Source organism: Sarcophilus harrisii, chromosome 4 (assembly GCF_902635505.1).
Source record: "Sarcophilus harrisii chromosome 4, mSarHar1.11, whole genome shotgun sequence".
Lineage (NCBI taxonomy): Eukaryota > Metazoa > Chordata > Mammalia > Dasyuromorphia > Dasyuridae > Sarcophilus > Sarcophilus harrisii.
In genome coordinates, this window is record NC_045429.1 from 132,340,904 (window position 1) to 132,365,664 (window position 24,761).

General features: G+C 34.5%; 1 protein-coding gene and 1 pseudogene across 6 annotated transcripts in view; one reads left to right on the top strand and one right to left on the bottom strand.

Moving 5' to 3' along the window:
• Positions 1-24,761, top strand: part of RSPH3 (radial spoke head 3) — a 122,110-nt gene that overhangs the window by 79,174 nt on the left and 18,175 nt on the right. For 2 of the 6 annotated variants that reach the window (XM_023503311.2, XM_031937547.1), the window contains one exon: positions 13,602-13,751. The exons of 1 other annotated variant lie outside the window; for it this stretch is intronic. The gene's annotated coding sequence lies outside the window, so the exon portion shown is untranslated. Of the gene's footprint in view, positions 1-5,746; positions 5,858-8,786; positions 8,847-9,306; positions 9,325-13,601; positions 13,752-24,761 lie in introns of those variants that run through there. 3 more of the 6 variants (XR_004229392.1, XR_004229393.1, XM_031937550.1) reach the window with 3 other exon arrangements.
• Positions 1,029-3,654, bottom strand: LOC105750501 (annotated as a pseudogene).

Here is a 24,761-nt window from a genome sequence, read left to right on the forward strand (position 1 = left end):
CAGCCTGTGAGAGCTGATTATTAAATTTTCAGTGTTATATCTAATTTACACCTTAAAATGACATTTATGCCAAGTGCTATCTCATTTTTGATTGACTTAAGTGATGAAGAAAATAATGCCTATTAAACTATATCTTATTAAACCTTTTTCATCATACTATTGCCTCTAACCCTTTGTAGACATGAGAGAGATATTCATGGATGGTGCTACACAGAATATATTTTTATACTTTATTGATCAGTTTTATTTTTCTTCCTTTTTTTTTTCTTTCCCAAGTAAGCACTTTTAAGCATCTCATGCAAAATGAAAACTACAAAAGTGAAACACACTGTACAAACTAATGGGAAAAGGTGTGTGTAGCAAGGATGGCTGAGCCTTTAGATAGCCTTTATGATCACATAATGTATTTGCAATTTTCTGTTTGACTCTCTTCAATTGAGGAAATCCAGGCAGGTCAGAATTATACATCTCACATTGCCAGTTTTCTGTTTTGTTTTATATGCACATTTACCTCTACTCAGTTGAGGATAGGGCACATTCTATTTGTAATAACTTGCTACTCTTTACAACTCACTTGTAACTGCTATTAACCAAAGGATAATAGAAACAACCAGTGATGATAAATGAAATGCCAGGAGTAGAAGAAATCATTCTTAATATTTCATCTGGCCAAAGTTAACTAAGGGCAGGGCCAGGGTATCTCATGCCACCATAATATTATATGTAAAATTTTCTCTGACTCCAGCCAATATGAGGGGACCCCTTTTTAGATCACAAGCTCAAGCTCCAGAGAAAGTAGGAAGAAAAATATAAAATATAGGTATCTAAAGCAGCAAAGGAAGAGAACTTAGAAAATGATCATTGTAACCATCAGAACCACAACCAAGAGAATCCTGATGGTCAAACTAAGGTGTTCAAACCCTGAATCAACAGGACTTCACAACAGGACTGCACCATTCTCCCATGTCCACTGGTGGTTTAACAAAACTTCTTGAGTGAGTTCTTAAGGCACAAAGCAAACAAGGTGCTCAGTGATGACTTGACTTCCAGAAGCAAAGTGCATAAATAAGTTTCCATTTCAGGTTATGGCTGAATTTATTCATTGTGAAGAGTTCACTGTCATAAAAAGCAGCAAAGTCGTAGATGTTGATCTGGTAAGCCTTATCTACAAAGTCTTTCTCAGGTACCGCAAAGGTTTCTTGCTGGATACCATAGCACTTGTGCTGATAGATCACCTGTTCTGCCATTAGCTGCTTCTGGATGAAGAGTAATAGCTCATTATTATGCGTCCAGAATAATGATGCAGAACTTCTGGGTGTCAGTAAAGCTTTTTAGCATCACCTGGATGGCACATAGTCCCAAAAGTGACTTGGGCTTGGGCTTCTGCCATTCAGATCGATTCAATGTACTGAATTATGATGGGGATATACTCCCTGTGGTCATGGATTCTTTCCTTAGGTCATTCTAATCTTGGCAATTTTATCTGGGTCCATCTGGTTAAGTTTTGTGTGGACCTCCTCCTTTATCTCCTGAGGTAAGAGTTCCATACTATATGTGTTAGGCAGGGCTAGTTCCAGTCCTGCCATTTCTTATTGCTGGGGTGATTTTTTAACATGGATGCCAACCACAAAGTGGACCAGCATATCATCCTGAAAAGGATTCACAACATCTCTCATAATACACAGGACATCAAGGTGGGATGTGATGGGCTCTCTGAGGGTGGTCAATGAGGAGTCATACCACCCTCTATGGGATTGGCAGCAGCGATGACAGTGCAGCAGACCTGTAGAGAAGGGACAGTGCTAGCTTTGGATATGGAGATGCTTTGCTGTTTCATGGCTTTATGGATGTTGGTCTTGTCCTAATCATTCATCTGGTCAAACTCATCAATCAAGCACACCCCTCGGTCAGCCAGAACACTGGCCCCAGCTTCTAAGGTTCGCTCTCAACTGACAAGATGCCACTGGACATATGCAGTGAGCCCCACAGGTAAGGCCCCCCTGCCCAGTGATGAAGATGGCTCAGCCAGGTACTTTTTCCACATATTTAAAGAACTGTGCCAGAATCCCCACACAACAGCCCCATTACCTCATACCTTGTGCTTGCCACCTAAGGTTTGGGGTTTTCCTCCAATGGAGTCAAGGCAAGGCCTCTTTTAATACCTTCATGTCCATAGATAGAAGGGGCCATGCTAGGAAAAAGCTTCTCTCCAATCTACTGGTCCTTAAATAAACTAATAATAGTCTTCACATCCTCATCAGGCAGGTCCCCTATTGCTACTTTGTCATCCCTCTGGGTTACCTGATTGGGCAAGATAACTGTAGCAAAGATAGGGAAACCATTAAGCAGTATTGAGGGAGCCATCCTGATTATTATGGAAGTCAACTCAGTTTCATCTCCTGGCTTGTAGCTGTCCATAGATCAGCAAAAATGAGAGCACCTTTGGAGCTAGGAAGCCTGCCCGCAGCCACTTTGTTTGGATTCTCTTGTATTCGGATGCACTGGTAATTTTGGTAGATTGTCTCTTCCATGTTGACTTCAAAGGGACCAGCAGACTGACATTCAGGATAGGACATTCACCTTCTGGTTTGGGGACTGACCCCAGAACTGACTCCAGGACAAAATTATATTTGTTGCAGTTATACTTGACCATGCTGATTTGGGGAAAGACTCTTGGGCAGCTCCCTGAAGGAATAAAAGTTCCTCCACTAGGGTAAGGTGGGAGATGCAGACATGGACGTTACTGGCCATTCAATCATACTTTGAGTACGTGACCAACACCACTTCTCAGGCAGCTTCATCAAAGATCCTTAGGAGCTCTACTGATGCCTTAGATAGTAGACAAGGACATGTTCCCGGGCTGCCAGTCTTCATAATTCACAGAGGAGGATCTCCCTCTTCTCTTTACACATGTCGCTAATTCACTCCTTGAAAAACACTGTGACCATGTCCATCCACAGGAGTGCATATAAAGTTCTTGAATTGATGGTGGATCTCCAGTGGAAAGCCTGCCATGATTACCTACTCTTGGACAGTGTAGCCTTTCAAATCTTCCATCATGTCCTCCTCCTCCTCCTCCCTCCTTCACCAGGCACCATGTCTGGGCTGGGCATTGCTCCTTTTCTTCGTCACTATCATATACAGCTCCTAGCATATATTGCCCCAAGCCTTGGTCAGTCTCCTGGTCTCACTGATGCATCTGCTCAGAGCTTCCCTCTGGCTGGCTGTCAGCTTCTCCACATCATCATCCAAGCCTAACCCTTATGCCTCAGAAATGTCTAGCTCAAGAATGGCTCAATAATCCCTCTCCATTCCATTCCCAATAAGTTCTTCTCCATCCTCTTCCCCTTCATCAGGAAACTCTTCAGTGTCCCCAAAGACCTTCATCAAAGAACTCTGCCAGGGCTGGAATTCAAAGCATCAGTGCCCCCCACACACAGAGTACCTCACCCAGGGCTGGAGGTCAAACCATCACTGACATGTCTCTATCTTGAGACTGGACTGGACAAAGTTATTTTTAAAGACTCAGAGGAATCCACCATAGTTGCTTCAGCTCTGCGTCCACAGCCACAACAACTTCCTCCCTTTTTTTCTTTTCCAAAAAATTGTTAGATGTCAGGAAAGAGGAAAAATATTGTCAGCTAGTCAACAAGCATTAAGTGCCTACCATTTGCCAAGCTTTATGTGAAGTACTCAGATACAAAAGATTCCCCCCCAAAAAAATCATTGTACTCAGGGATCTCAAAATCTGATATACAATATGTAAGTAGCTGCATACAAAGACATGCACACACGCGCACACACACAGTATTTGAGATAAATTTAGAAAACATTAAGATTATTAAAGACTGGGAAAAGCCTTCTTAGAGAAGGTAAGATCTTATCTGAGACTTCATAATAGATAAGAGATAGAGATAAGAGGGAAAGGATTCCAAGCATTCAGGATATACAATGAAAATAAGAGTCAAGAAATGTAGTGTCATGTTCAAGAAATAGCAAGAAGCCAGTGTTTTTGCATTAGAAATAACATGGGACATGCACTGGATTATACACAACATGAGGTGGAAAGAGGTGGAAAAAGAAAAAAAGGGGCTGGGTTTTTTATGGTTTTAAAAGCCAAATGGAAAACTTTATATTTAATCTTGGAAGCAATTGAGAACTATTGGAGTTAATAGTGGGATGACAGTCAGACTTGCATTTTAAGAAGATCCATTTAACAACTGAGGGGTAGACTGAAGGTGAGGAGTGATTTGTATCAGACCAACAGGTACTTAGAATAGTCTATGTGTGAGGTGGTGAGGGCCTATGTCAGGATGGTGACAGTGTCAGAGGAGAAAAGGGAGCAAATAAGAAAGATGTTGCAAAGATAATAGAGAGCAACAGATAGGACTTTGTAGGGATTAGAGAGAGTAAAGTATTCTGGATAACACATAGATTAGGAGCCTTTGAGGTTGGGAGAATAGGAGGATGACTGTTCCCTTGATAGTATTAGGGAAATATGAAAGGGATAAGGGTTTAAGGGTAAAAAAAATTTTTTTTGATATAGAGTTTAAGATATCTTAAAGATGTTCAGTTCTAAATGTTTAATAAGTAGTTGAATATGTGATACTCAGGAGAGATGGTTAGGATGTAGACTAAGGAAGCTGATGAGATCACCAGGTGAAATAGAGTAGAGGGAGAAAAGAAGGCCCAAGATTGAAACAGCTCCCAATAGAGCTGTAATGAATTGAACCAGTTACACCCAGAGAAAGAACTCAGGGAAATGAGGGTGAACCACTACATAGAATTCCCATTCCCTCTATTTTTGTCTGCCTGTATTTTTTGATTTCCTTCACAGGTTAATTGTATGCTATTTCAAAGTCCGATTCTTTTTGTACAGCAAAATAACTATATGGACATGTATACATATATTGTATTTAACATATACTTTAACATATTTAACATGTATTGGTCTACCTGCCATCTGGGGGAGGGGGTGGGAGAAGGAGGGGAAAAATTGGAACAAAAGGTTTGGCAATTGTCAGTGCTGTAAAATTATCCATGCATATATCTTGTAAATAAAAAGCTTATAATAAAAAAAAAAAGAAACATGATGTTGGAAAACAATTCAGCATATGAGGAAAACCCATCATAGGAGACTGATAAAAAAGTAAATAAAGGTCATGAAAACCTAGAGAGGAGAGTATCAGTGAGTAAACCATGTTCTAACAGTTTCAAAAGATAGGTCAAGAAGGAAGAAAATTGAGAAAAGTTCATTAGATTTGGTGATTACAAGATCATTGGTATTTTGGAGAAAGCAATTTTAATTAAATGATGGGGTAAGATGCCAGACTAGTTATAGAGTTAAGAGAAAGATAATGGAGGTGTTGATAATAGTCTTCTCAAGGGATTTAGTCATAAAAGGGAAGAGAGATGTAGGACAATAGCTAGCAGGGATGAATGGATCAAGTGATTATTGATTATAAGAAAATAGGAATGTGTTTGTGTACAGTAAGTAGGGAAGCATCTAGTAGACTGCCGAGATTGAAGATTAGTGAGAGAGTAGGAATAATAGAGGGCAATCTGCCAGAAAAGATGGAATAGAACGGCATCATTTGTGTTGGTAGAGGAGTTTGCCTTGAAAAAGAGGAACACAGCTTTATGTGGGATGGGTTGAAAAAAAGATAGTTGTGAAAAATATGAGTAGTGTGAGATGAGCAAGGGAGAAAGAAGGAACTCTCATCAAATGGCCTCATTTTTTTTTCAGTGAAATAAGAGGCAAGACTCTAAGCTGAGAGTGGAGAGGAGGAGGAGTGCCTTAGGAAGTTTGACGAGGGATGAAAAGATTTTGAAAAATCAATGTGGTGAATGGGATTGTGAATCAGGTAGGGAGGTATAAAAAAGATCGCCTTCCTGCAGTTTTTTTAGATTTAGATTATGTAATATATATTTGTAATGAACTCAGCCAGCAGTTTTTTATTTTATCCTACTTTGTTCATCCACACATGACTAGGAATAAATGCAGCAGATGATGGCAGTAATCCAAAACTGGATTTTAGCAGGCATAAAAGATCAAAAAACTTCAGAATAAAGAATAATGTAGAGTTGAATGGGTTCACCAAGAGGTCAAGATGGTAGAAGGGAAGAGAATGTAGCCAGTGCAGGGTTGATGGCCTGGGAAAGATCCATGGAGTAGAAGGATTGAAGGTCACAGTAAGGATGAAGAACAGGGTTGGGGGTTGTAAGGTAGAAAGAAAAATAGTGAATAAAATAATATTAGATAAAGAAATTTCAGAGTTCATAAACATGGAAGTGGAACATTTATGGGTAATTGCAAATTATAACTTGAAGTTGTAACCATTTCTGTGTGTAGCTAAGGTAGTCTGAAGGTCATAGAAATAAATAAAATTGTAGAACTTGGAAGTTAAGATTTTTGGGAGATTATCATTATGTATGTTGAAGTCCCCTGCTATGAAGGAAAAAGTTGGGAAGAAAAGACTATGACTAGGCACTGAACTTATTGAGGGAAGAAAGGAGAGTGATCTAGAAATCTGTAGACAATAGCCACCAAAATCTTTATTGGATCTTAAATGTATATTGAATGAACCCAAAAGGAGAAGAGGCAGGTGATGATAGATGTATAGTTTGGAAGTGGCAGTGAGGAACAAGAAGTACTCTACCTTCAACATTAGTCCCAAATAGGGAAAGAGCTTTGAGTAAAAGTGTAACTAATGTTGGAAAGGATGGCCAGCGATGCAGTATTATCAGGGGGAAAGTAGTTCTCCTTGAATGCTGATAAAAAAAATTTGAAAAGAAAGGATTTAAGATGAAAGCAAATTTCTTAATTATGGGATTCCATAATTAAGATCAAAATCTACTCACAGCAAAAGGAGTAGGTAGTTTGGAGTGGGTTGTTGGGGGAAGAGTTACTAAGAAGAGGTTGGTTGAATTAGAGCATGGGCAGAGGAGGAACAGAAGCAAAGTTTGCACAGTGATAGACTGGGCATTCCCCCTAGTTCTAGTCCATCATTTGAGAAATGTATGAATAATTGTGGTATATGAATATGATGGAATACAAATGTGCTATAAAAAAGGAAAGATTTCAAATAGACATAGAAAAATTTGTATGAACAGATAGTTAAATAAGTAAAATTAGAAAAAATATTAAAATAGGTTTTTTTAAACTGACGTGATTAACACAGAATTTTATATTTCTATAGGTGATAAGGACTCACTGGAGTTGATTGAACAGGAAGATGACATAATAAGATTTATGTTTTAGGAAGATCAATTTGTTGACTAACTAGATGGCTGCCAATAATAGTAATTTTCAATCTTTTTGGTAGTGTGCTGTCCTAAAATTGATTTGATTACATAGGCCTCTTCTCCCAGTTCCCTAAAAAGTTTTAGATTGTATATTTATAAAATTAAGATGAATTAAAATTAATTTTATTTTGAGAGTTATGCCATGAAAAATAAACTGGAAACCCTAGGGATAAGAATATCTACTCTGTGTAGTTTGAAATGTAGTAGCACTGCAATCATCATGGTGAAAGCACTTTATATTATATCTTTCATCTAACTAAAACTACTTGAGTAATTATCAATCAATGAAATGCTAATTATAATATAATTGTTCTCATGGGTCTTTCTCTTATTGTCCCCATTTTTAGAATGCTTAAAAATTTTTTGAGACAATCCCCCAACTGAACAGTGGTACAGGAGTACCACTGGTACTATTTTTTTTATTATTCATGTTAATTGGAGACAAAGATAGAATTACAATTAAAATTTTAAAACACTTAAGTTAGTTTCTTTTGTCTTTTGTATGCAATTATGTTGTGAATTAGACAAAAGAAAGAACCTACAAAGGGAAAAAAATTGGATAATTCCCAATTAGACAACCTGGCTCCAAATAATAGAAGAAATTAAGGCAGAAGGCTGTTATTCCAAATTACATATAAGAGAATTACCTAAACTTCAGTAGAATTTAGGACAATTGGAAAGTCAAATTTTCTAGTGATCATTTTGGATCTTGTGATGAGTGAATATAGAGACCTGCACATAGAGGCTTCCTGACAAAACACAGAAAGCCTGACAGAGATTAAATTAATGACAATGGGCAAGATACTATACTCTACTGAGAGCCTGGGTTTCCTCATCTGTGAACAGGAGTTGGAAGGTAGTGTTGATAAATGGTTAGCCTCAGAATCAGCTTAGCCTTTGACAACCTACTGGCACTTTTGCCCTGGGCAACTCAAAAATAGTTGCAGAATAGTTACTGCAGAACAGTTGCAGAGGAAACTCCTTCACCAGAAGTTTCTTACACTGATGAAGTCTTTCCTTTCTCTCAATGGGTCTCATAAGGGTTGCTGTTGTAACACTTGTGTTTGCCACCTGACAGGCTTAGTATGAGAATCAAGTTAGATAGTATATGGAAAGCCCTTTGTAAACATTTATGTATGGTAGAAATGTTGTCAGCTGTTTGTTATTTGTTATATGTATTACTACTATAACCTACTCTACAAAGATTTAAAAAAAAACCTCCAGATAAATGTAGTATACATGTTATGTTTAATATTTTATATATAGATTGAGTTTTAAAAACCTGGATAATCTACACTTGCATCATGGCAAGTTCTTTCTTCAGTGAATATTTTGGTTGAGTAATATTCTCTAATTTATAATATTGTTTACCACTCTCCCTCTGGAAATTAGCTCTTCTCTTGATTTCTAGTATACTATACTTTTCTGGTTCTTAAATCTCAAATACCTCCTTTCTTTCTTTTGCTGCCTCTTTCTTCTAGCCAACTCCTAATTTCCTTTGCCTGGAACCTCGAACACCTCGGCGACACAGGGTCTAATAGGTAAGACTTTGTTTTATCTTACCTAAAACCAGGTCTTCTTGCTGCTCCACTCTCTCATAACCCCAATCCACCCCTCTGTACTATATTCCCCCGTTAGGATGTTAGCTTCCTGAGAACTAAGAACATCTCCCTTGCTTGTATTTGCTTGCATCTTTCAAATCGACTAAAAATCCTGCCTTCTACAAGAAGTCTTTTCCAGGCCCCCTCAAGGCTGGTGCCTCCCCTCTGTGACTGTTGTCAATTTAGCCCCTGTATGTCTTTTGTATATCATTGATTTCATCTTGTTTCTCCCCTTCATCCCCCATATCACTCTTGTTGCATTGCATCTTCCCATTAGACCTTCTCCTTGAGAGCTGGGAAGGTCTTTTTGCCTTTCATTGTATCCACAGCACTTAGCAAAGTGCCAGACATAGAGTCAGTGTTTAAGAAATTCTCTGTCTCTTTTCTTCCTGCTCCTTAGGATAAGGCTTTAGCTTTTTGCTCTTCTCTCTACAAAGCATCTGGCCTGGAATTGGGAAAGCCTGAACTGAAATGAAGTCTCACACACTTCCTAGCTATGTGACCCTGGGTAAAATAAATTATGTTTGCCTCAGTTTCCTCAACAGTAAAATAGAGGTAATAATAACTGCCTCTCAGGGCTATTGTGATGATCAAACAAGATAATAATTATAAAGTACTTAGCACAGCTCCTGGCCATGTAACATAAATGTTGTTGTTAAACATTTTTGTGTTTTTAACTATAACTTATATGTAGATAACTATGTAGCGTTATATCTTCAATTCTCTTTTCTTGGCAGCACAAGATCAAATTAATTCAAACTTCTTGTTTAATTGATTAGTCATAGCCAACTCTGTGTGGTAATATTTGGAATTTTCTTGGGAAATATACTAGCGTGGTTTGCCATTTGCTGGAGAAGAATTTTGTAAAGATGTACATAGAAGATGAAAGCAAGAATAGGTAATTCTTCTCAGAACTGTATACTAAATTCTTAATCTGGGATTGAGCAGGTGACCTTCAGCTAGAGAGAAAAACTAAAGATAACAAAAAAGGTTTTCTGAGTTCCATATAAGAAGATGATCAAAGGAAGGGATAGTGTTGCTGCTTGGATAGTTGGAGTGGTGATAACTGAAGCCAGAAAACTCACTTCTCATCTATCTACTGTTTTCTTTGCCAAGGAGAGAATGAACTTTAGACTAAAAACATCACCAAAATTTGCCTCCAAAGAAAAGTGATGTCCAATATAAAGAAGCAGATTATAAGAGAAGTATCAGAGCTGCACTGGATAAATTTGTTACGTGGCCCAGATAAACTATGTCTTGAGGTCTTAAAAGAACTGGAAGAAATGATTATTGCAATAGTCTTCAATAATAATCAGCAATATTTGGGGTGGTTTTGGGGGAGGTTGTTGTTTTTTTTTTTTTTTCAATTAGCAAGCATTTTTTCTTCCTCCCACTTATCCCAGCCCCATACCTGGAGATAAAGGGAAAAAAAATCTGAATCCTTGTATGTGTACCGTCAAGGAAAACAATTTCCCAATATTATCTACATCCAAAACTGTGTTTTTTATTTTCCATAGTAGCCCATCTCTGTGAAGAGATGGGCAACATCATTCTTCATCAATCCCCTGTAATTATAATTAACTGATCATTTAATTGAACAGAAATGAGCAGTTAAGTTTTTTGGAATAGTTTTTTGTTGTTGCTGCTGCTGTTTTTGTTGTTGTTTTGTTTTGTTTTTACAATTTGGTGTTTCAGTAAAAATTCTATTCACTTCACATCAATTCATACAACTCTCCCAGCTCTATAAAAAATTTTTTTTTCATTCCTTACAACAAATAGTAATGCCACACAGTAATATGGCATTACATTTATATACCACAATTCAACCATTTCCCAGTTGAAGGTCTTTCCCTTTCAGTTCTTTACCACCACAAAAAGAGCTGCTTTAATACTTTTGTTCATACAAGACTTTTTCTTAGTTTCTTTTATCTCTTCGGGGGTATAGGCCTAACAGTGGTAGGATCTGTTTAGCATCTGGGGGCACAATTCCAATTGCTTCTAGAATTGCTGGTACAATTCAATGCTTTACCAACAGTACGTGTGTGCCAGTTTTTCCAAAGCTCCTCCAACATTTGTCATCTTTGCCAACCTGACAGATTGTGAAGTAGAACCTCAGGATTTCTTTAATTTACTTTTCTCTGTTTGTTATTTGGAGCATTTTTTCATATGGCTTTAGGTGTCTGAATTTCTTCTCTTGAAAACTTCTTGTTCATATCTTTAGACTATCAGTTATCAAAATGGGATCTTATAAATTTAAGTCATACTTTTATCAAGAAACTTGTTGCAAAGATTTTCCCTCCTCCCCACCATGTTATTTAACAGTTTCTCTCTTAATCTTAAATATATTCGATTTGTTTTTGCAAAATCTTTTAAATTTTATAGAATTCTAATTATCTATTTTATCTGAGGTGATCCTCTTTATCTCTTGTTTGATAATGAGCTCTACCCCCTCCATAGATTTGAAAGGCCTATGCATTTCCTAATTGGTTCATGATGTTACCTTTTGTGTTGAGGTCACACATATATCCATTGTAGCTTGTCTTAGGATAGTCACAGGTCCCAATGGGTAGGGCACCAACCCTAGAGCCAGGAGGACCTGAATGAAAGCAAATGTGGCCTCTGATACTACTAACTTGTATAATCCTGGGCAAGACATTTAACATGTTTGCCTCAGTTTCCTTAAACTATAAAATGAGCTGGAAAAGGGAATGGCCAACCACTCCAACATCTGCCAAGAAATCCCAGATGTACTGGTAGAGCCTGCGTGTGCAGATCAAAGATATTTTTCTTCTTTTTCTCAGGAGGTTTGTTTTGTCTGTGTTTTCTTTCAGAGAATGACTTACTTGGAAATGTGTTTTGCATAACTACACATATATAACTATCTCAAATTGCTTGTCTTCCCAGGGAAGGAGAGGGATGGAGAGAATTTGAAACTGAAAATGAAAAAAAAAAAATGTTTATAAATTGGAATAAACAACAAAGCTGCTTTGTTTAAGGTGTGAAGTATTGGTCTAGACCTAATTTCTGCCAGATTGCTGCCTAGTGTTTGATAAACCTAAAGAATCTTCAACTAGGCCAATAATTTACTATGTGGGAAAACTAGGACGCAAACACTAGACTTCTGCCTTTGCTTCTGTTTGTTATATTCCATTTTTTTTTTAAAGTACCCAGGTGTTTGAGAATCCCTGCTTTTGTAGCACATTGAAATCTGGTTATTAAGCCCTTTCCTACTGACAAAATTTTCTTAGGATTATTGATTTCATATGAATTTCTGTAAAGTAATCCCTTGGTAGTTTTGATTGGTGTGGCACTAAGTAATTTAGATTAATTCTTGGAATTGATCAATTTCAAAATTACTATTTTGGAACTCCATTTTGCTCTGCCTTTTTTGGTTGTTGTTGTTCTTGTGCATATCTTGGTAGGTAGATTATCAAATATTTTTAAATAGAATTTCTCTGAATTTTATTAGTGTGATATTTAAATGGTTATTTGTGTGGGTTTATTTTGTATCCTGTTTGTATCCTGCAACTTCAAAGTTTAAATTAATTGTTAAGCTAATTTCCCCAATTTCTTTAATGTCTCCCTTACTCTGAATTTGTATCTCTTTATGCTCCTGTCTTTGCTAAGCAGATTCTTTTTGGGACCAATGGATACCTAGATGGTTTTCTGTGTTCTTAGATATGATATTTATTGCATCATGTTTAGACCCCTCCCCTGTAATTAAGCAAATGTAAACATTGTGCAATAAATATCATCATTCTATATACTATTATAAATAAGAATGTTTGTGTATAATATCAGCATATTCCTATTTTCATGTCACTACAGTTTGGATAGAGTTGGAGACAGTGGACATCACTCTTGAGTCTTGGTAGAATAGTCATCTGGATGTGGCAATGGGGAGCATGTAACAGGCTGACAGGCTGGCTAACTTTTCCAAGCCATAATATATGACAAGGAAGAAAAGAAGCAGATTTCATTGAAAAGCATTTTTGGAATGTATAATTTGTACTAAAGATGCTGCTATTAAAAAAAAGCAATTGTAATAGAAAACAATTTGATTTATAAAACCTTTTTAACAGGCCCTAATCTAGCAATATGTAAAATTACTGAGGGCAAGGGACTTTCTTTAAGTACTGTCCTCAGCACTTAACATGTGCCTAGCACATAATATAAAATTTTCTGAGTCACTAATTGAGAGAAGGAAGAAATGATTTATCATTATTGTTGTTTCTCCAACTTTAATTTCCTATGTTTTGGGACAACAGTAATATAGGTAAAGAAGAAATACAATTATCAATTTTTACTAAAGATAATAACTTGTAGACTATTTTATTACTACATGTAGTAAATAGCTGCAAGTCATAACTTATTTTGCATAATATTGCTATGCTTTCCAAATATATGTATTACTTATAAGCAATAAATTTCTCCAATGTAGCAGATTGAAATGAGTATATTTGTGATTACATTGGATACTATTTTAGATACTGTTTTACATGTATTCATAAAAAGATGACTTCACTCACAAATATATTGCCGTATTCCCATTGAACTCCTTCCTTCTTTAATCAGTCTTTTTACACAGAAAATGATAAATATCATGAAACTCCAGTATGAACATATTTGGTTGATTTAGTAGTTATTTTAGTAAACTTCCATCACTTAAGTGAAAACTTGTCTGTGTCCTTACAGGAGACCTTCATTCAGGAAGATCATTTGTCATTCTTTGGGAAAAGAAAGTTTAACATCATTAGTTTTCTGGACTCAGCTACTCGTGAAAATTGTCTTGGGTGGGGGGAAGGGTAAGAAAAAAGTAAAGATTTATATTTTGTGGTTGGTGAATCAATCTTTTACCATGCTCTCTTCATTTAAATTTTATGAGAAAAATCACAGTATACCTTTATACATTCCAAAATCCTTTACCATTCTCTCTTCATTTACTGTTCATTTTAACATTATGATTTTTATGAGAAAAACCACAGTACACCTTTACACATTCCAAAATTAAAGAAAATTCAACATAAAAAATTTTGTTACCAGTTCCCTACTTTTCTGTGTGTAGGGAAAATAAGAAATTAAGATTCAAGTTTTCCTTATTCCAAGGCCCTTTATATACTATGGCATTGTTCTAGAAAAAGTCCCAGAACACATATACAGTGTGAAAATCATAGTACTTCACTTTCCTTATTCAGAGCATTTTTAACCTACGTAGAAAGAGCCTCTAAATTACCAGCAGCTCCATTGACATTAGTCTTATAGGCAGCAACCATATCAATGGGGAGTTCACATGGGATATTCCACCCATTCAATTATATCCCAATTTCCTAGGACAGTAATTCTAAGCTTGCTTATCTTAGGGATTTAGCATTGTGAGTGGCTCTTGCATTTCAGTATCCTTTTCTCAAGACTGTTAATCAGTATCCAACTTAGGGCAAAGGCGGAAATGGGACTTAAACATAAAGCAGAAGCAATGGCATAATGGGTCTCAAGAAAGCTGAAAGCATGGCTTAGCTGTAAATATCACGACTAGTAATCACTGACTACTTTCTAGAACTTGGAAGCTTTTAGTAGCAAAAAGCAGTATGGATCAGTATTAAGCATTATTAATGTCATTCAGTGATGCTCAATTCATTGGGGTCCTGACATCTCTGCGCATAATAGCCATCTGTTTTTCATGTGTCAATATCTAATAAGGTTTTCTGTAAGATAGAAGGATGGATGAGATGTCCCTAATATAATCCATCTGAGGCCAAATTATCCCACTATCCCAAATTAGTTATTTGCAGCCATCATGATTTGGAAATCACAAGGAAGCAATGATCTTTATCAGTTTATCGATAAAAGATCATGCATAATATGGTTAAAACATTTCTGCATTGAAAAATTATGTCTGTACTTTCAGATACTGTTAGTAAAACCAAATACTTATATGCTAAAACAATATTTTGTAAAAATCACTGAAACTTTTATACTTATAATAGAGTGAAATGAGAATGGACCAGTGTCCTAAAAGTATCATATTGTACCAACCAACACTCTTTTGTCAGCTCTTATTAAAATTGAATGGCTGAAGAACAAAATTAATAAAAGACAATTTACCAACTTCTAAGTTGCTTTCAATTCAATTTAACATTTATTAATAAAACCTAAATCACATCCTTATTACATCAAAAATCAATAGAAATCTAATTCCTGCAAAAAATAATCCTCAGTAACTATTTCTAAAGTTAAAGTTCTTAGACTGCATAATTCAAGGAACAACCTAGCTAAGATTGGAGAGATTCTTGACCAGGTTAGCCCCACGATGATACAGATTTTGAATACAACTTATGGAAGATATACTTGCTGAGTATGTATATTTCATATATATGCAACCACAGTTATGAATTACCCATACCTATGAAAGCATGGTTCCTTGATGAAAATAAGATACACAGGATGAAAGATGTGAGTTTAATCAATATATTGACCCTATCCCCAAGGTGCTTCCAGTAACAAAAGACAATAGGTCAACCCAAAGTAAGCAAGATAAGGGAAAAAATAAAAATGAGATTTTAGAGAAAAAAATCTTTGGATCTCTATATAACAAATTTATATCAACATTGCTTCTGGTGAAATACACACATAGTTAATAAATTTAAGGCAGATTTGATCAATTTGTGTTGCTTGAAAATCCAGATTAACAAAGTTTTGATTTATAATTATCCTTCAATGTCTATTTAGAGGAGTAAAAAATACCACTTATTATGCAACTACCAAACAGTGAAATATATTTTTACTATTTGGCTACATGTTTAGATAAATAATTTCACTTTTCTGGGCCTATTTACCTCTTCTGTGAAACTCGCAACTTATATTTTAAACTGGCATTTTAAAGTATTAACATATTGTTATGGAAAGAATTTGGCTCTTTTAGTTCATTGGGATGTTATTCTATACAGTTGTACATTTCTTAAAAGTTTTAATGTACTTTTAAGGTATTAAAGCTTCAAAAGTGCATTAAAATTTTTGGAAAACCCTGTTTAGACTTAAGTGAGCCATATATATTTTTGGTCATATGGTTCATAGCAGATTGTGAAGGTTAAACATGTATTACCCACAAACCTGATTTTCCTCAGTGCCTAACTTGAGTAGCTGTTGTTCACCTATGGTTTTTTGTGGGATCCAGATAATTCGTTGTTTGAAGACTCAATATTAAAGAACACTGTACCAATTTCTAAATTGCTTTAAACACTTAAAGTGTTGCCTTATATTCCCTGGGAAGAAATTTGGAGCTTTTAAGAATACACTTTAATTCATTAAGACTATCAAGTGCCATTTAACAGTACAACAATGCCCATTTGAGAGTAAAAACCAGTTATGTTAAAATGAGAAGCAATTAGAACTCCTCTTCTCAGAGGAGCTCCAATCCAATGCATCTACAGAATAACAAAATAATAACTAAGTAAATTTTCCTTACCACACAGAACACAGGCCCAGGTATTTTAGAAGGTTATCCAAAAGATATCAAAGCAGTGAAATCTAGGTAACACAGATGACTAAGTACATTGTTAGCATAAACATCTTGAACCAAGAATTCAGGAAATAAAATGTTCATAGATCAATCTTTGATCATCAGATTTTTAAAATAATGAAATTCCATCTCCTTAAAAATACATACTTTCCATTCTATTTAATGTTTCCCTTGAAGGTCCTATAAACTGATCATTTTTAGAATAAGAACTTTGATGTTTTATTAATAACTAAATAACATTAATTGTATTGGCTAACAACTATTACTTAAATTAATTATTTCACACAAAATATCAGGATGGAACTGGTATAGTATTGTAAATAAAAAGTTGACTTCAGAGTAGGGAATTCCTGGACTCAAGAGTTAGGAGATCGAAACAAGGGTTCTGTGATGCTGGGAAGGGCCTATCCCAGAGTGCATTCAGCAGCAGTAATAGCTGCTAGTTTTGGAAGCACTTTTACAACAGCAGCTGCAACAATGACTCCAGGAGCTCTTACCCAGAGATAGTAAAGGGATAGGACAACTGGTCCTAAAGAGATTACAAGGGATCTCTGAACTAGTACTTGGCATAGGACCAGGCATTTGTCAACTCCAGGCAACATTCCCATTTCTGGGTTCCTATTCTAGTGTGGAGAAGAGGACTTGTGATCACAAGGGAGCAAGAGCCCTGATTACTATCCCAGAAGAGAATGAAATGCTAGTAAGAAAGTATGGGCTGGCCTGGGGTAAGGAAGAAAGGGCAGACCTCTCCTCAGCTCATACCTTGGAAGCACCAAAAATGTACAAACTTGCAGAACTATCTGTGAAAACAAGTACAAAAAAGCCTAAAAGATGGAATAGTGCTGCCATCTCTCCTCTAGGTGAGCAGAGCCCAACTTTGACATAAAGTTCAAAGTCAAGAATTAGATTGAAAAAGTAAAAGACTCTTGCCAAATTATCTTTCTCCATGGTGACAGTGATGATGACACAAGAAAACTGTGGAAAACAACTACAAGCAAAGTCTTAAAGAACGTTACATATGGGAACAAGTCCAACAAGAATTCTTGGAAGAGAATTCTGGGAAAATGGCAGAATAAAAAATGAAATTACTTGGCTTTCTTAAATTCTCCCACTATATAGACAATGTAATACCTCAAAGAAAACTTTGAATGGCAGAAATAATTAAAACTTGAGGCAAAGCAGTTGTCCAACCCAAAAGAACTTGGGAGAATGTTAGGAAAGGCTCAATCTTGAGAGAGGTGATGTAACTCAAATGAGGTTCAAATAATTACAGGCAGACATCAGCAAACAGTAAGCAGCTATCTTGGGCAGCAGGCTCAGCTTCAGGAACTTTCACTCCACAGACAGTGTGGAGGTCAAGTGCTGATCAGAGGAAGGCTATAGGCCTTCCACCAGTGTTGGATGCCCAGGTGCACTGATCTGATGCAGTCTTGGACTGTGGTTATGGTTAAGGAATGAGCACATGCCACTGAGTACAATTGCACTCAGGGACTCTGCCAGCTGTGGGACAGAGTCCCTGATTTTGGTTCCAGGGCAGAGGGGTGAGGTGTGAAGTCTGAAATTGTGGAAGAGCCCACAAAAAACAAGACTGTTGGCAGTGATAGCATTGTAGGGGTCCTGGTCATGGCTCAGGGTGGAGAGGGATACTTTTAAGTCAGACTCCTGGATAGAGTCTGAAAACAGCAGGAAAAAACCTGAAGCCTAACACATTCCCCATACCTCAAAACTAGAAAGTCACTTTAACACAAAGTTAACAGGCAAGAAATAAACTACTTTTAAAAATGATAATAAAACAAAAGATAAAGAACCCAATCATAGATATCTATTATAGTGATAGAGATCTGGGTTCAAATTCAAAAGAAGATAGTGAAGATAAAACATCAACTTACTACTATCTCAAAGAAAAAAAGCAAAATGCTTACAAGACTCTAAAGAGTTTTTGGAAAAGCTCATAAAGAACTTTAAAAATCACATAAGAAGTTGAGGAAAAATTAGGGGGGGAAGCAAAGAGTAATGCAAGAAAATTATTAAAAGTTAATCAAAGGCAGCTAGGTGGAATAGTTGATAGAGCACTATCCCTAAAGTCAGAAGGACCTGAGTTCAAATCTGGTCTCAAACACTTAACACGTCCCAGCTGTGTGACCCTGGGCAAATCATTTAACTCCAATTGCCTCAGCCAAAAAAAAGAAAAAGTCAACCAATTAGAAAAACCCAAACTTATAGAAAAATTACTCAAAAATTAGAATTGGGCAGATTTCATAAGACATTAAGAAATAATAGCAAAATAATGAAAAACAGAAGAAAAGTTGAAACATCTCATTAGAAAATCAATTGACCTGGAGAACAAATGAAAGAGAGAGACAAAGAACGTTTAGATTACTTGAAAATTATGATTGGGGGGGTGGGGTGGGGGGAGTTTTACTTCAAGAGATTATTAAAGATAGTTGTGCTAAAGCTTTAGAATGAAAGAATAAAATAGAAATATGGAAAATCCACCAATCACCACCTGAGAGAGATCCTATAATGAAAACTAATTTTCAAAGCTCCCAGGTCAAGGAGAAAATGATAAAAGCAACTTGGAGGCAGGAGGCGGGGGAAGACAATTTAAATACTGTGGAGCTATCTTCAGGACAATACAAGATTTAACTGCTTCTACATTGAAGACCAAAGGCATGAAATGATATATTCAAAGAATAAAAGTGCTGGGCTTGCAACCAAGAATAATGTACCTAGCAATGCTATGTGTTATCCTGAATGGGGGAAAAAATAGATGTTTAATCAACTAAAGGATTTTCAGGTATTTGTGAAGACCAGACTAGAACTAAATGGAAATTTTGACCTACTAGATAAACATAAGAAGATTAATCTTAAAGACCAATTAGAAAGGATTTAAGATCAAAATCTTTACTTCTTAAATGGAAAACATCTTTAACTCTTAAAAATGTTCTCATTAATTTGATAGATCAAAAGAGCATGTATAGATAGAAAGCTTGGGGTTGAGTTGAGTATGATGGGGTGATCCTAAAAATAAAATTGGGTAGGGAGAAGTGAATTGTCTCATATAAATGAGGTATGAATGGGAGAACTATAACAGTTGAGACAGGAGGGAGTGAAGGGCCAACAGTGCTAGAACTTATTCACATCACAACTGGGTTGAAGAAGGAATAACATAGACATCTAGAAGGTTATGAAAGTCTTTTTCCCCAATAATAATTTTTTTCTCAAATACATGTAAAGATAGTTTTCAACGTTCATTTTTGTGAAATTTTGTGTTCCAATTTTTTTCTCCCTCTTCCCCAAGACAGCAAGAAATCTGATGTCAGTTAAGTATGTACAATTCTAAAAGTCTTAATATTACAAAGAAATAAGCTAAGGGGATAGGATGAGGTAGGGATTCTTACAAAGTTAGGTGAATTGACTTTTTTCTTTTCTGTTAACTTCATGTTAGTCTCTAATCTTAAGGTATGAAGAATGTGTCACACTTCAGGAATAAAGGTAAGGAGGAGAGGAGAAGGGAGGGAATTCAGGGGAAAATTTAAAGAGGAATTCTTAGAAAGAGTACAGCTTAGGGAGACTATGGTTAGAAGCCAATTAAATGCTTGAAGGGAAATAGAGTAAAAAGAGGAAGAGAAGAATAAACATTGATGAAAAATAGGATGGAAGGAAATGCACAAATAGTAACTATAACTTTGAGTGTGAATGGGATGAACTCACCCATAAAATGGAAACAGCAGAATGGACTTTAAAAAAAAAAAAACAATCTAACAATATGTTGTTTACAACATTTTAAAATGAGAGATACATGTAGAGTAAAAATAAAGAACTGGATTAGAATTGATTATGCTTCAGCTGATGTAAAAAAAGACAAGGGATAGCAAAACATGATCCTCAGGCAAAGTTAAAGTTAAAATAGATTTAATTAAAACATAAACAGGGAAACTACATTATGAGATAGATGTGAAATTACTTCATAGATAATGAAATAATACTAATACTAAATCTAATAGCATCAAATACTATAGCATATAGATTTTTAAAGGAAAAGAATGTGCAAATGGAAATAGCAAAACTATAATGAGGGGAGACTTCAATTTTCTCTTTTCAGAGCTAAATAAATCTAAGCAAAAAAAGAAGTCAAGGAAAAGAAGAAATGTTATAGATATCTGGAGAGAATTGAATGGGAATAGAAAGAAACACATCTTTTTCTCAGTGATACATGGTACTTTAACAAAAATTGACCATATATTAAAGTATAAAAACTTCACAAGTAATTTGCAAAAAAGTAAAAATATTAAATGCATCGTAAATATTATGCTTTAAGGGACCATGAAAACAGATTTAAAATGAATTAGAGATTAAACAATCTTAAAGAATAATTGAGTTAATGAATAGGTCATAGAAACAAAAAATTAAAGAGAAGGATAATAATGAAACAATATATCAAAACTTATGGGATGCACTAACCAGAGGAAAACATATCTCTAAATGCTAATGTTAATAAAATAGAGAAAGAGCAGACTAATGAATTGGGTACACAATTTTAAAAAAAACTAGGAAAAGGATCAATTGAAATCCCCAATTAAACATCAAATTAGAAATCCTAAAAATTAAGGAGATTAATAAATATGAATGTAAGAAAATTAGTAAATTATTAAATAAAACTAGAAGTTTGTTTTGCTTAAAAACCAACAAAATAAACTATTGTTTACTATATAAAAGAAAACCAAATTACTAGTATTAAAAATGAAAAGGATGAATGTATCACTAGTGAAGATGAAATCAGAACAAATTTTAGTTATTTTGCCTAATTATTTGATAATAAATTTAACAATTTAAGAGAAATTGAAGAATATTTACACAAATATAAACTAAGATTAACAGAAGATGAAGTAAAATATCTAAACCTATTTTAGAAAAATAAATTGAACAGGCCATAAATGAACTTTCTAAGAAAAAGGCATCAGAATGAGAAGGATTTACAAGTGAATTCTACCAAAATATTTAAAGACCAGCTAATTCCAATATTAAATGAATTACTGGAAATGAGGCAAAGAAGTCCTATGAAACTCCTTTTATGAAACAAATTTGGTGCTAATATCTAAACCAGGAAGAATAAAAACAAAAATTATAGAATAAGGTCATTAAGAATATGAATATAAAAATTTTAAATATTAGCCAGTGGACACCACAATATATCAGAAAGATTATACATAATGGCCAAGCAGAAATTGAGGGCTGACTTAACATAAGGAAAACTATTAACATAATTGATTTTATATATATAACAAAAGTAACAACAATCATATGATTACAATAATAGATGTAGAGAGAGCTTTGGACAAAATACAACATTCATTCCATTAAAAATTGACTATGTAAAAACCTCACAGATAAATGCAGAAAAGCAGAAATATCAAGTGCACTTTTTTCAGACCAAATAAAGAGCTTTGGAAGGATAGATTAAAAATTTATTTGAAATTAAGTAACCTAATTCTAAAGAATAAGTGAGTCAAAGAACAAATCATAGAAATAATAATTTCATTAAAAATAATGGCAACAATCAAACAACATACAAAAATTTTAGGGATGCAGCCAAAGCGGTACTTAGAGGAAAATTTGTATCTCTAAACACATATCAATAAAACAGTAAAAGAGCAGATGAATTGGGTATGTAAGTAAAAAAACTCAAATAAATTTTAATTCCTCAGTTAAATATCAAAATAGAAATACTGAAAATCAAAGGGAATATGAATAAAATTGAAAAAATAAAAGTAATATTTTAAAAAGATAAACCATTTGATTTAAAAAAGAAAAACAAATTATGAGTATCAAAAATGAAGAGTGAATGTGCCATTAAAGAAGAAGAAATTAAAGTAATTGTTTGGAACTATTTTGCCCAATTATATGCCTATAAAATGGACAGTTGAAGTTAAATGAGTTAAAAATATAAATTACATTAATAGAAGAGGAAATAAAATACTTAAATAACCCTATCTTAGAAAAAGAAATTGAACAAATCCATAAATGAGCTCTCTTAGGAAAAATCACCAGGACCAGATGATTTACAAGTAGATTCTACCAAATGTTTAAAGAATGATTAATTCCAAAATTTATTAGTTCTAACTAATTAATATGGATTCCAATATAAAGTATTTGAAAAAATAGGAATCTAAAATCCTTTCTATAACAGTTTTGAGACTTAAATTAGTAAAGACCAATTTCTTTAATGTCAGTTCAAAAAACATTAAGAATATACTGGAGCAAGGAGATTACAGCAATGTGTCACAAAGATTATAAACTTTGATCAAGTGAGATTTATACCAGTAATGCAGGGCTGGTTCAATATTAGGAAAACAATAGTACTTTTGGTCATATCAATAACAAAAACCACATGATTAAGAGGTGGATAAAATTTAACACCCTTTCCTATTAAAAACTCTGGAATAGTTGCTTTTCTTAAAATGATGGTATCTAAACCCAAAAACATATGTATTGGGGATAAACTGGATAAGATAAGATAAGATCAGGGATGAAGCAAGGATGATAGTATCATTATTATTCACCACTGTACCAGAAATGCTACTTATAGCAATAAGACATTAAAGAACAAGAATAAACAATGAAGAAACAAAACTATCACTCTTTATAGATGATATGATGATATACTTAGAGAACCCTAGAAAATCAACTAAAAAACTACTTGAAATAATTAACATTTCTACCAAAGTTGTAGGATATAAAATAAATCCACATAAATTAGCATTTTTTATAATTACCAACCAAAAGGAGAAGGAAGAAATAGAGAAATTCCTTGTAAAATAACTGAAGATGGTATGAAATTCTTGGGAGCCTACCTGCCAATTCAAACCCAGGAACTATATGAACAGTAACAAAATGTTTTCACACAAAGACAGATCTAAACAACTGAAGAAATAGTAATTGCTCATGAGTAAGCCAAGTCAACAAAATGAAAGTTGCCTAAAATAATTTACTCATTCAGTGCCTTACCCATCAAAATGTCTAAGAATTATAAAGCTAGGAAAAAAAATGACAAAATCTAAAAGAACAAAATGTCAAGAAGATCAAGAGAATCAATGAAAAAAGTGAAGACAGCCTAGCAGTATCAGATTTCAACCTAAATTACAAAACTGCCTACATCAGAGCAATCTGGTACTAAGAAAGAGTAGTGAGTTAATTAGTGGAATAAATTAGGTACACAATATACAGTGGTAAATGACTATAGAAATCTAATATTTGATAAAACCAAAGATCCAAACATTGGGGGAAGAATTCACTGTGTACATAATGTGTACATAATTTAGATATAAAGGGCAATACCATAAGCAAATCAGGGAAATGTTACCTGTCAGATCTATGGATAAGAGATGAGTTTATAAACAAAAGAGAAATAAGATCACAGGAAGTAAAAAGGATAATTTTTATTTCATCAAGTTAAAAAGCAATGTAGCCAAAATTAGGAATGGAGAAGATGGGAAAATTTACAGCAAGTTTCTCTGTATAAAACTTAATTTCTCAAATTTCTAGGGAATTTAGCCAAATTTATAAAAATAAAAACCATTCTTTAAAAAAATTGTAGCAGCTTTATAAAATTTTATTCATTTAATATTTTCTCAGTTACATTCAAAACAATTTTTAAAAGATTTTTATTTTTAAGATTTTGGAGTTCTAGGTTCTCTCCTTTATCCTCACTGGCAATTAAGAAACCACATGTGAAATTATATGAAACATTTCCATAAAAGTCAAATTGTGAAAGAAAACATAGATCCTAATTAAAATAAAAACCCTCAAAAAAATTTAAATTTAAAATAGAGAAATAAAGAATGCTTTGGTTTGTATTCAGACTCAATCAGTTCCTTGTCTGGGTAACAATAGGATTTCTTATCATAAGTTCTTAAAGAGTAGTTATGGATTGTACTACTGAGAATAACAAAGTCATTCATAGCTGGCCATCCCAAAAGATTGCTGTTCATTTGGATACAGTATATTTCACTTTGTTCATCAGGGACTTTCTAGGTTTGTTTTTTTTTTCTTGAGAGCATTCTGCTCCTCATTTCCCAGAGCACAATAATGTTCCATCAAAGAAACTTGTGTAGCAGCTTTTTGTAGTAGAAACTTGTGTATTTGGGTGACAAAATAAAAATTGAGAGGATTCCTAACAATTGAGGAATGGCTGAATAAGTTGTGGTATATGATTGTTATGGAAATGAAGAAAGAGGATTTTTCAGAAAAATCTGGGAAGATGTATTTGAACTGATACAAAGTAAAGTAGGAGAATCAGAAGAATACACTACAGAATAATAGCAATATTGTAATGATGA